Source organism: Rhipicephalus microplus, chromosome 7 (assembly GCF_043290135.1).
Source record: "Rhipicephalus microplus isolate Deutch F79 chromosome 7, USDA_Rmic, whole genome shotgun sequence".
Classification (NCBI taxonomy): Eukaryota; Metazoa; Arthropoda; class Arachnida; order Ixodida; family Ixodidae; genus Rhipicephalus; species Rhipicephalus microplus.
The window spans coordinates 36,208,903-36,220,209 of NC_134706.1; the positions used below are offsets into that span (position 1 = coordinate 36,208,903).

The 11,307-nt window shown below is 50.8% G+C and overlaps 1 protein-coding gene across 1 annotated transcript in view; it reads right to left on the reverse strand.

Annotated features, from left to right (window-relative positions):
• Positions 1-285: 285 nt before the first annotated feature.
• Positions 286-11,307, reverse strand: part of LOC119179266 (uncharacterized) — a 71,706-nt gene continuing 60,684 nt past the window's right edge. Inside the window, exon 8 of the mRNA XM_075869020.1 lies at positions 286-10,943. The gene's annotated coding sequence lies outside the window, so the exon portion shown is untranslated. The remainder of the gene's footprint in view (positions 10,944-11,307) is intronic.

Genomic DNA, 11,307 nt, shown 5'->3' on the forward strand with positions numbered 1-11,307 from the left:
CTTTATTTACGCACATACACACCATCTGCAGAGGAACTGTGCCTACTCACTTGCAAAGTTTTTGCAGTTCTATTTGTACTATTTCGAACATCTGTCTTCATAGGCACACAGTTATTGAGAAGAACGTGTGCTGCTGCTACAAGTGTGCTATTGAGCACAATATCAGGATGCTGGCTATTTATTGCAAAGGAAAAGAAAATCTTTCGTTTCACAAAAGTCTCTTGTGACCGACTCAAGAAGCGGCGTTTCTTCTTTTGCTCTGGCCCCTCTCGCAGTGGTGCATAGTTGTTCATATAGCTTGGCGCATGGGAAAAATGCTACTCCTGTGTCTGCATTAAATCGTGTAGACCCTGTGGGCGCTTATAGTGCACTGCAGGTTCTTGGATCGGTATACTTGGTAGTCGTTAATAAATACTCTAGTTTGAAGTAGAGCTCACACACCTGATCACTTTTTCACGAAAACGTTTTACCGTAAGTGTCTACACGCATCATAAGTTCAAGGAAACATATTAGGCTAATGTGCTGGCAAGACTGGCACAAAATTATAAAAAGTGTTTGGAATTCTGGCGAGCAAATACTATGCACAAAACTGATGCACTGTGCAATGCAACAGCATTCCTTCCATTTTTTTTTAACCAAGTAAACAGAGGTATACAAGACGTTTGCTGCGCTAATCACCAATGGCAATAATTTCTGCCGACCCTCAAGATAAAATTCATGTTCTGAAAACATACTGCCAGGCGCGTTTACCAATTTTATGCCAGGACTTGCGCCAGGACGTCAGAAACACACAAGACACCTTTATTTTAGAGCAAGAACGGAACATTATGGAGATGGTGCCATTGGAATGACTTAGAAATATGTAGTATGGACACACGTACCTCCGGGCCATGAAGAAAACGGATGTCGACGTAAGCTTGATGAATGACACGCTCCCATTTCGTTCTTCGGTTGTCCTTAGGAAACGAGAGCACTCGCAACTTCGGTCCACTTACCGCAGCAACTCGCCACGCAGCATCGCCAAACCGTTTGGATTTACGGCCGTATTCAGTGCAGAAAGAGCATCACATATCCACGCTGCAGTTCACGGACACAGAAAAACATGGTCTTCTCGAGTCGTCAACAAACACACCAGCACCCTACGAAAATGTTTGTCAGGCTTGGCAATCCATGTCTGTCGAACAACGAGAGCAAGCATAGGCACGTCATGTGCAGGGAAACACAGTGGTCTGAACGGAGTGACGTCAGAGCCCGCGGCAGATCAGCAAGCAGGCCTGAAATTATCTTGGATCTCATTAAGAAGCGTCAAATCATGAAAGTCTCAAGTACAACAGACAAAATAGAACTAGCAGAGCTTTCAAAGTTGATTAATAGGCGTACGGTATGCGATGTAAGAAGGTATAACATGGAGAGAATTGAACACGCTCTAAAAAATGGAGGAAGCGTCAAAGCAGTGAAGAGAAAACTTGGGATAGCCGAAAATCGGATGTATGCACTAAGGGACAAAGAAGGCAAAATAACTTCCAATACAGATAGAACTCTTAAAATAGCGAAGGAGTTTTACAGAGAACTGTACAGTAGCCGCGACAACCACGACCTTAATACTACAAGAACTAGCAGCAACCCAGATGACACACCATCAGTAATGATAGAAGAAGTCACAAAAGCTTTGGAGAGCACGCAAAAAGGCAAAGCTGCTGGTGAGGATAAGGTAACATCAGATCTGCTGAAAAATGGAGGACAGATTGTGTTAGAAAAACTAGCCACTGTTACGAAGCGCGCCTCCGACGACGTTACACGTCGAAGGGCGCCACAAAATCTCACCGCTGCAACCACTGTTAGGAAAGACGGCGACGCCAACACGGTCCCCAAGGCGCCACTTCTCCGATCTCCGCCGACACGGTCCCCAGCCGTTTGGTAGCGTAGGTTTCTCAGCTCGCGACGACTTCTACGCAGAGCTGATAGATGAGCGGACGACACGACTTAAACAAGGTTTATGTACAGCATAGGTACAAAGGCGTTACAAATTCGGCACTGGGGCCGACAGCTTAGAGACTCGAAGAGCCGATCGAGCTCTTTTCTCTGACACATAAGTCTACTCTCGCGACGCGCCGCAGGGCTTTTTTTTTATATGCACAGGGAGGATTCTTTGAGTAACCAAATGTCCAACCAGAAGCGCCGCTGGCCGTGAGGTCAGAATCCTCCAACAGGGTCGCCGCTGGGCCGCGTCATTCTCATCGAATCCAGAGCCGCTGCGCTGCACGTGGCTGCACCCAAGGACGAGTGACGTCGCCGCGCATTGCGTCAGACCCACCAGACAGGAAGGCGCCGGTTGTTTACTCGACGGGCTCGCGGGCTGAGGTGACTCACTGCACGTGCGCGCCAGAAAGGCGCCGTCGAGTGTTTACACCGTTGCGCTGTTCGCGTCAGGTGGGCTCGCGTGCTGGCCTTGACACAGATTGCCTTTTTCAGAGGCACGGACGTTTTCTGCGGACTCGCAGGCATAACAGCATCCCCTCCGCCAGACCATGCGCCGGAAAGACGAGCTGCTTCCACCTGGCTCGGATGTCATGTGCGCTCGTTCGCCAGGTCCCTCCAGGTTCGCCTCCAGGGCCATGGAGAAAATGCAGCTCCAGACTCTGTTCCAGGAACACATCCCATTCTTGAGGACGGATCCTAGCTCCACTGGCTTGTCGCCACAACTTGTCGACCAGCTTCGCTCGTCTCTTCTGACGATCTTTGGGCTCAGCACTTGTCGATGGTTCTGTAACTTGTCGAGAACGATTCGACAACAGACAACACACGACACAAGCAAGTGCCCTCGGTCACCCGACAGAACACCAGACAAAGTATATTACAACATATACCCAGCTACGTGTCTATCGGAATTTCGTTCCCTCTACATCAAGAGGCGCATGTGGGACACAAGACTCTTAAAATGAGAACTCAATTTTGTACAACAACGTAACAAAATAGAATAGAACATAAAGTTGGCTCCTTGAGCTCATTCTGGACGAGAGCGCTCAGCTAAGGCTGTGATGAGGACAAAACTTTGCCCTGAATCGCGAGCGAGAAACCGAAAGGTAAAGAAGGTACTAACTAAACGCATGGCTCAACGCGTATGCATTAGCGTTTAGCTTTCCTTTTTTGTAGTGAATGTCGAAGTTGTGCTGTTGGGGTATCATGCTCCACCTCAGTAACCGGCCACTTTTAGGCGACGATACCTATGCGGTACCAAGAGCGGCTCATACTTGAGACGTTGCACAGCAGAACAACGATACGGCTTGCTACGGATTGGCTCCTCACAAGTTAGCTTCATATCGTGTTCAATCACTGTCATGTTTCCGGGACGGTCCGAAAACACGTCTTCAAACACGAAAACAATCTTTGTGAGGTCCTCCTTCTGGATTTCACTTAACCTAGGCTCTAGGTTCAACTGTTCCAAGGTTACCTCCAATCTCCTTTCGATTACATCACTAGTAATCAAAATTTCTGCTCCCTCTTCCTCTGAAGCATTAAACAGCAGATTTACGACCGCTTGACGTTGAACGTATGGTTTCATCAAGTTACTGTGGTAAATTTTGTTCGGCTGCCTTTCTAATTTCACTTCATAATTGATATCAAAAAGCTTCGATATTACTATGGCGGGCCCTTCCCATTGAACCTCAAGCTTGTTCTTTTTGGACGGCCACGGCAGCATTACCTGACTTCCTACTTCAGGAGCACGCTTCTTCGCCGATTTGTCGAAGTACTCCTTCGACAACACTTGTGTAGCTTTCATGTGACTTTCCCCTAGCGCTTTAATCGAGAGGTCCTCACGCTGCTCTATAATGAGCGTTTCTCGACCAACCCTCGACAGCTTACTCCAACTTTCCGCTACAGGCAAGAGCGTTGCACCCCTCTCGCTCTGACTCAATGGCGCCATGTCGCCTCCCCCTGCTACGGAAACCGCGCCAGTCGCTTCGGCGACGGGCCGCTTGAGTGACTGCTCACATGACTCACACGGAGAATTTCCTCTCTAAGGTTCCGTCGACACACCGCCAAGGACACTTGATGGTTCACCACATTGAAGAAGATCAAGCTCCTGTGAAAGCTTCCGCACTTGCGATCGCGTGAGGGCCATGTACGCGAAGTTGAGGAAGAACAATTTACCCTGCTCTTTGAGAAGCTGCTCTGAGTTGTTAGAGAAAAGATAAGGAAATCTATCGGGAAGCGCGACAGACACAGCCGCTTCGGTGCGAAGCTTACCAAACGGCCCTTCAATGACAACCGTAGCGGTTGGTAAGCAAGCACAATCCACGCGCATTCTCCTGTAAAGTCATCCGCAGACACCAACGAAGGATGGATAACGTCCATGCTTGCCGCTGAATCTCGAAGTGCTCGACACGTTTTCCCATTCACACTAATTTCTTAAAGATACGGCTCTAACAACCGCATGTTTTTCCGATTCCCGGACTGTTGCAAAAGCAAACTTTTGCTTACAGTTTATCGCAATGTACCCTTCCTTTTTGCAGTTGTAGCAGATTAGCGGCTTCTGTGATTCAAACGCCCGTGTGGTATCAGTGCGTTGTTTAGGAACCGCACTCGATTTCTCCGATTTCGTTTGCCCTTTCCCTACAGTGTCCTTCGTAAGAGACGGGTCCTTCTTGAAATTACAGTGCAGAGAGGGTTTCCGTTGATCAGGTTTCTTTGAAAAGCCCTTTTTCCTTTCATCCTTTTCAACACCCACTGCCCTGCTATGCAACTTTCGGCGAGTATAATAGTCCTTAGCTAACTCTGCTGACTTGTTTAGCTGTACTTCACCAAGTTCGTCCTGCAGCCAAAGCTTGACATCCTCCTCGATGCAGCGGTAGAATTGCTCCAATGCAATGCATTCTACCACTTTATCGCGATCGTCCTAAACACCTTCGCCTTTGAGCCATTCAATTAAATCGGCTTTAATATGAAACACGAAGTCAACTTGTGACTCATTCCCCTTTTTAGCATACCGGAACCTTTGCCTGAAAGCCTCGGGTGACAACTTAGAACGTCTCAAGAGCACTTCCTTAACCTCGTCATAGCTCTCAAACGCTTCCCTTGACAAGCAAGTTATCGCGTCGGACACTTCGTCGGGAAGAAGAGCTAACAGGTTCTGCGCCCAAAGAGACCGCTCCAAAGCATTTCGCTCACAGACATGTTTAAACTTGACGAGATACTTCGCCATGTCCTCGCCTACTACGAATGGTGGCAGTTGGTCCCGAATTCTATAACCGCTGACCTGAATCGTCGGAGAAGCTACGCTAGGCACCTGCGAACACTGTAGGATTGCCAATTCTATTCGTTTCAACTCGAGGCGCTCCTGTCTCTCGGCCTCCTCACGCTCGCGACGTTCGCGCCTTTCAGCTTTTTCACGTTCGCGAACTTCTCGCCTTTCAGCCTCCTCACGGCGTGCTTTGATATCCTCCCAGGCCTCATCGACTTCCTCAGCCGACACTCCTCATTCTTCATGATCTCAAGGATCGCTTGCTCTCGTTTCGCACGGCCCAAACTAATGCCGAGTTCCTCACAAATTTCGATGAGTTCCTTCACTTTAAGGTTCTCCATCGTTCACACTAGCCTCTTGCTGTTTGCCCCTGTTAAGAATCTACTTGCCGTACCCACTATAAGTCAACTAGCAAGACGCGCAAGCAATTGTTCACACTTCCGTGTTTACCCCCTCCGCGTTAACTTTGGTTTCAAAGCACTTCGACTTTGCTTGAAACGATCAAAGCTCACTGCAATGCTTCACACAGCCCTTATCTAAACTACTATAACCTGAGCTAGAATAGTCTGGTGAACTGAGGGGAAAACATCAAGCACTCACCGCATCGACGTTGCTGACGCCGGCCGATCCCACCGTTGCCACCACTGTTATGAAACGCGCCTCCAACGAAGTTACGAAGAGCGCCACGAAATCTCACCGCTGCAACCACTGTTAGGAATGAAAAAGGGTTTATTGGCGACTGTTGCGACGGTGGTCCGACGATGAAACACGATCGGGACAGAGCAATGGTCAAGCAGATGCCGGCGATGATCAGCACGAGCCGAGCGAGAGATGCCCAGCACCCAGTATCCAAGCGGTGGCGATGTTGCTTGCCAACGATGCGTTTTCTTCTTCACAATTTGCCCCCGCCGAAAAAGAGCCATCCTGGCTACCTAAGAGTCAGGAGGCAGAGGGCTATGATATGGCTTAAGGCGGGCCACGTGGACGATGTCAGGTTTACGCCGGCACATGTCGTCAGATGGGGAAAGTGGTTCAATGAGAAAATTCACCGGCGAGGTTTGCTCCACAACGCGGTATGGGCCCTCGTACTTTGGAACGAGTTTTGAGGAAAGGCCGGGGGTTTGGTAAGGAACAGCCAGCCATACAAGTGATCCAGAGAAATAGCTGTGGCATTGTGATGAGTCTGCGTTGTTTTCTTTCTGGCGCTGCTGTTCTTGTGACGTAAAGGTGCGTGCGAGTTCACGGCACTCTTCCGCATTTCGGGCAGCTTCGGACAAAGATGGGCATTCGGATGCGTCAGGACGGTATGGAAGGAGAGTGTCGATGGTGTGGGTTGGTTCGCGTTCATAAAGAAGAAAGAAAGGTGACAATCCAGTGGTAGACTGTGCCGCGGTGTTGTATGCAAACGTGATGAATGGAAGAATGCGATCCCCGTCAGTATGATCGGATGTCACATACATCGCGAGCATATCGCCAAGGGTGCGGTTAAATCTGATTGATTGATATGTGGGGTTTAACGTCCCAAAACCACTATATGATTATGAGAGACGCCGTAGTGGAGGTCTCCGGAAATTCAGACCACCTGGGGTTCTTTAACGTGCACCCAAATCTGAGCACACGGGCCTACAACATTTCCGCCTCCATCGGAAATGCAGCCGCCGCAGCCGGGATTCGAACCCGCGCCCTGCGGGTCAGCAGCCGAGTACCTTAGCCACTAGACCACCGTGGCGGGGCCGGTTAAATCTCTCCGTGAGCCCGTTAGTCTGCGGGTGGTATGCCGTGGTCTTGCGATGAACAACATGGCATTCAGAAAGCAGAGACGTGACGACTTCTGATAGGAAAGCTCGACCTCGGTCACTTAGTAGTTCTCGAGGTGCACCATGTCGTAGTATGAAGCGATGAAGGATGATGGATGCTACGTCCCGCGCGGTGGCACTTGGAAGGGCGGCGGTCTCAGCCTAGCGTGTTAAATGGTCCACAGCGACTATGATCCACCGATTTTTCATCTGATGTTGTTGGTAGAGGGCCATAGAGATCAATTCCGATCCGATCGAAAGGTTTGGCAGGGCACGGAAGCGGTTGAAGCGCACCGGACGAGTGGAAAGGTGGTGACTTGCGGCGTTGGCAGTGAGGGCAGCCCATAACGAATTTTTGAACAAAATTATACATTCCGCGCCAGTAGAAGCGATGGCGAATGCGTTCGTAAGTTTTGAAAACTTCGGCATGACCACATTGAGGATCGTCATGAAAGGAGGCGCAGATTTGTGATCGCAAGCTGCGCGGGACAACCAAGAGCCACTTACGACCTTCAGGGGCGTTGTTGCGTCGGTGTAGCAGCCGATCACGTATGACGAAATTAACGGCTTGACGTCGGAGAGATCGTGGTACCGCAGTGGTTGACGATCCAGAGAGACAGTCAAAAAGGGAAGCGATCCACGGGTCCTTGTGTTGTTCACTGGCAAAGGAGTCGAGGTCGAGAGATGCGACGAAGTTGGTACCAGTGGTTCCGCAAGCCGAGTCGGGAGGTAAAGGCGAACGTGACAGGGCGTCGGCGTCAGAATGCTTGCGTCCACTGCGATAGATGACGTGAATGTCGTACTCCTGGATTTGCAGTGCCCACCGAGCTAGGCGGCCAGAAGGATCCTTCAATGTGGCGAGCCAACAAAGTGCATGGTGGTCCGTTACCATGCAGGTCGAATGGGCGACCGTACAAATAAGGGCGGAACTTGCGAAGCGCCCACACTAGCGCCAAGCAATCCTTTTCAGTGACGCTGTAATTGGCCTCAGCTTTAGTAAGCGTGCAACTCGCATAAGCGACGACGTATTCGGAGTAGCCCAGCTTGCGTTGGGCGAGGACAGCGCCAAGACCAACCCCGCTAGCGTCTGTGTGAACTTCCGTTGCAGCTGTTGGGTCGAAATGCCAAAGAATTGGAGGAGATGTTAGCAGACTACGGAGCGTGGCAAACGCAACGTCGCAGTCAGGAGACCAGGATGAAAGGTCTGCGTCACCGCGTAGGAGGTTGGTCAGTGGTGACATGATCGACGCAAAATTTCGCACGAAGCGCCGGAAGTACAAGCATAGTCCAACAAAACTGCGTAATTCTTTCAGTGTAGTAGGTTTTGGGAACTCAGCGACTGCTCGCAGTTTCGCAGGGTCGGGTCGAACACCATGCTTGGACACGATGTGCCCTAAGATGGACAGCTTTCGCGCGGCGAAGCGGCATGTTTTGAGGTTCAGTTGGAGCCCAGCGTTAGTTAAACACGTCAGAACCAGTTGGAGCCGAAGCAGATGTGTAGGAAAATCGGGAGAGAAAACGACAATGTCGTCGAGGTAGCATAGACACACAGAGCACTTCAGTCCACGCAGTGTGTTGTCCATGAGTCGTTCAAACGTGGCAGGAGCATTACAAAGCCCAAGTGGCATTACGTTAAATTCGTACAGGCCATCTGGTGTAATGAACGGAGTTTTCTGGCGATCAGCTTCTGCCATAGGAACCTGCCAGTATCCCGATCGTAAGTCTAAGAAGGAGAAGAATTCGGCTCCTTGGAGGCTGTCAAGGGCGTCGTCGATGCGCGGTAATGGATAGACGTCTTTCCGCGTCACCTTGTTTAATCGCCGGTAGTCGACGCAAAATCAAATCGATCCATCCTTTTTTCGAATTAGAACGACAGGAGATGCCCGAGGACTGTGCGATGGTTGAATGACGCGACGGCGTAGCATCGCTTCGACCTGGTCATTGATGACGTGACGTTCTGCAGCAGAGACACGGTATGGTCTTACGGACGCAATGGCTGGTGCGAACTGGTGTCAATGTAGCGGTGCACTGCGGAAGTCCGACCCAATTGCGGCTGAGAAACGTCGAATGAATTCGCGAAGTGCTGGAGGAGATTAAGAAGCTCGGCGCGTTCATGGGCACTTAAGGTGTCGGCGATGGAACTCGAGAAGGATTCGCTCGATGAGCATTCCTGTGGAGAAAGGGCATGAAGTTCGGTCGAGGCACTACTGCACGATTCGTCTGGCATGTTAAGGAATAAAGAGGAATCGAGGTACTCCACTCGACCGAAACATTCGCCGGCAAGTAGCGTAAGCGGTGCAGAAAGGTGGTTGTGGACGAAAATATTGCTTCGGCCAGCAGTGACGTCAAGTGTAGCGAAAGGCAAGGAAACGCCTCTGCGGCTCATAAAAATGTCGGAAGGTGTAAACATTACTGTAGCATCGTTATGGACATCGCAGCAAACAGGGACAACGGTAAGAGAGGCTGGCTGAATTTCAGTGTCTTCACGCACGACGAGTTTTGGGGACCGCTCAAGAGTTTCGTGCAAAGGTTCGTCAGACAGGTGCGAAAATTGAACTTCAGCACGTGCGCAGTCGATGACGGCATGATGATGTGACAGGAAGTCCCACCCGAGGATAACGTCATGCGAGCACATTGAAAGGACGATGAACTCGACAACGTACATAGAGCCTTGGATGAATATGCGGGCTGTACAGGTGCCGAGAGGTCGAATTGGTTGTGCGCTAGCCGTACGAAGCGATAGTCCAGAGAGCGACGTGGTCACTTTGCTTAGGGAGCGGCAGAGCTGGGCGGCTATAACAGAAACGGCAGCACCTGTGTCGATGAGGGCAAAGGTAGAAACACCATCGACAGATATGGCGACGACGTTAGCAGGTGAAGTGCGAGGACTTGGGCATTTCGACAACGGCGCAGTTCTTGTCTCTGGAACTGCGGCGTTCAGTTTTCCCCGTCGGAGGAAGCGGGTCGGGGACACATTGGGGACAGAGATCGCCTGCGAGGAGACGGCGAGCGGGGAGAGTGAGTCGGAGATGAGGGCTGGGTGACTGAGGCCACGAAATCTCACCGCTGCAACCACTGTTAGGAATGAAAAAGGGTTTATTGGCAATTGTTGCGACGGTGGTCCGACGATGAAACACGATCGGGACAGAGCAATGGTCAAGCAGATGCCGGCGATGATCAGCACGAGCCGAGCGAGAGATGCCCAGCACTCAGTACCCAAGCGGTGGCGATGTTGCTTGCCAACGATGCGTTTTCTTCTTCACAGGAAAGACGGCGACGCCAACACGGTCCCGAACGCGCCACTGCTCTGATCTCCGCTGACAGGGTCAGCAGCCGTTTAGTAGCATAGCTTTCTCAGCTCGCAACTGCTTCTGAGCAGAGCTGATAGACGAGCGGACGAGACGACAGTGAGTTAAACAAGGTTTATGTACAGCATAGATACAGAAGCGTAACAAATTCGGCACTGGGGCCGACAGTTTAGAGACTCGAAGAGCCGATCGAGTTCTCTTCTTTGACACATAAGTCTACTCTTGCGACGCGCCGCAGGGCTTTTTTTTTTATAAGCACTGAGAGGATTCTTTGAGTAACTAAATGTCCAACCAGAAGCGCCGCTGGGCCGCGTCATTCTCATCGAATCCGGAACTGCTGCGCTGCACCTGGCTGCACCCAAGGTCGAGTAACGTTGCCAGGCATCGCGTCTGACTCGCCAGACAGGAAGGCGTCGATTGTTTCGACGGGCTCGCTGTGCGTGCGCGACAGAAAGGCACCACTGCGTGATGACGTCGTTGAGTTGTTCGCGTCAGGCGGGCTCGCATGCTGGCCTTGACACAGATTGCCCCTTTCCGAGGCATGGACGTTCGGTGTAGACTCGCAGGCATAACACCACCTTGTTTACGAGGTGTCTCCTAACGGGAAGAGTACCAGAGTCTTGGAAGAATGCTAACATCATCTTAATACATAAAAAAGGAGATGACAAGGACTTGAAAAATTACAGGCCGATCAGCTGCCCTCCGTATATAGTCAACACCACCTAGATAAGTTCAGGCAGGCCTCTTCACTGCCGCCGTGACGTCACGCACCTGGCCCGTCGACGCGCGCGCGAGCCGCTGCGGCGCGGACACTTCCCACGCGGCGGCCACTACAGATGAGTAAAACTATAATTTCTGCATTGCCGCGATATAGGCATAGAATATAAAATTTCTGAACGAACGTTATTTCACATCAAGATGAAATAGTGCTGTTCCGCTCCATCTTGGCGGACGTAACTGC